Raw genomic sequence first — 2,232 nt, 5'->3', positions numbered from 1 at the left:
ATACATATATGTGCAACAGAGATGAACTAAAGGATGTCCATCAAAATACTAAAGGTGATCTCTCACATTCAACATTGTATACATGTATCATAACATCACCCCATAAATATCTATAATTATTATTTTAATGTAATATCATACAATTATTTTTTAATTAAAAACAAAATAAATTTTAATTTTATTAAAAAATAAAAGGTGACAGATATTCAGATAAATTTTTACATTGAAATTTCTTACAATGAGTGGGTATTTATTTTTTACAGTAAGGGTTTTAAATAAAATACCTAAATAATTTCTGTTGGATAGAAACATAGCCAGAAAACTTTTTTTGTAACAGATACTGTTTTATTAAAATCTGCATCTTTTTCTAGTGGAGCTGTTCATTTGTTGAATGTTACAAAAGAAGTTCTAAAAATAAAGTAATATCACTAATCACCACCCAGGTAACAACCAGTTTCTTTAACAAAGACCCTCTTTGAGTTCTTTGCATGATGGGGGAAAAAGTTCAGGGAGGTAAAACGCATAGCTAACTTTTTAACACTTCATTTGTCCTTTATTCAAGGAACAATTACCTATCAACCTCCCTCTACCTCCTTCCAACATCTGAACTGCATAAATAAAACACACCTATCTTCCAAAAACACTCTATGAACCAGGGGGATGAAAGTCCAACGCCTTGGTTAGTGAAGGCTTGAGGTCTGACATTCTGTTTCCCATAATGAATTCACAGCACTATTTTCTTCCTTTAATATATCAATACTCTTACATAGAAGTTGGGCTTCAGGAATTTGTTTTCCTCTCTTTTTCTTTCCTAATAGGATAAAAACTGATTTCGGGCAACCCGTAATTAATTAGACAATTCCTACTCTGATGTGATTTACTTATACATGTGAGCACAAGAGACTCAAAGACAGAAACATGTACGTGATCAGTGACAGGTTACATAGATTATGTAAGGATTGAGTAGCTGTGAATCAGAACTCTGAATGTCAAAAACCTCAGAAGAATGAGGTGATGCTCTGTAGGAGCTCTATAAACTTTCACTGAATGAATGGATCTCTGAGTTCAACTGGAGAGACTATATGGAGGCAGATGTTGAGAGTGAACTGCTCTCTAATGGGTGTGAATAATCTGTCCCTGAAAAATCAGTGATTTCAGGTGCCTGCTGTGGTCACCTGTGAACTGTCTGAGGATGTCCTCACCCTCATGATCACATCACAGTAGGCATACCTAAGATGTAACTGAAAATATACCAAGCACTTACAGTACATAGCCAACGTACATATTCACGGTATCAATGGGCATTTTAGTGTTTTTAGGAACAGAAGCTCAGAAAGATTAAGGCACCTTCCTGAGGTCACACTGCTTGGCGAGATCTTCCACCATGTAGGATAGCCACCCTTAATCAGAACTAGGACTTAACTTAGCAGTCCTGGGCCAGCTTTCCTAGGGAATCCTAGCTCTCTCTGACAACCCAATTAATGAGTTCCTTCTCTGCCCACCTTCAGCACCGCTCCACTGCTTCCACCATCCACACTTTGGCCTGTCAGCAGTCTTCAGATCTTGCCTTAGAAGACCCACAACACTGCAAGTACAACGTTGATGACCAGACCACGTGGAGCTAAGGAGGGGAAAATGACAGCGTTGTCCTCAAGTCCAGACTCTTCCTTGACTGCCACACCACAGGCTTACAGAAACCATCCTGCAAAACCCTGATCCCCAGAATGCTGACTTCTCAATGGATCCCTGATGCTCCCTCAGCCAACAGAGTGCTCACAGTGCAGCTCTGCCCCGGTCATGCAGACCGGCTGTGGGCACCCACCATATTCTGTAACCCTGACCCCAGGACCTCTCTGGTCTTTGGATCTGGCCATTGATGACTCAGACCAACAACTGGGCAGATGGTCTACTGCTCATCAGCATCAGAGGCCAACTCATCATGGCTCCAGTCATTCTCCCACTTCTCAAAGCACCGATCCAAAGTCAGACCTGTACAGAGGAAGGAAAACTCTTAAAAGGTCCCAGTTAAAAGTTTGAACAATCTCCAAGAAGGAAAGAAAGGGAGGGAGAGATGGCTTAATAACAACTTTACACCACCATCATCATCATCATCATTACCATCATCAACATCAATGAATATATTTAAACTTCCTCAAAACCCTAAACATGAAATAATATTGTTATTCCATGTTATACGCATGAGGAAACTAAGACACAGAGAAAATTAAATAA

This window comes from Galeopterus variegatus, unplaced genomic scaffold (assembly GCF_000696425.1).
Source record: "Galeopterus variegatus unplaced genomic scaffold, G_variegatus-3.0.2 Scaffold2449, whole genome shotgun sequence".
Taxonomy (NCBI): domain Eukaryota; kingdom Metazoa; phylum Chordata; class Mammalia; order Dermoptera; family Cynocephalidae; genus Galeopterus; species Galeopterus variegatus.
The sequence above is the reverse complement of the archived record's forward strand: the minus strand, read 5'-3'. Positions refer to the sequence as shown.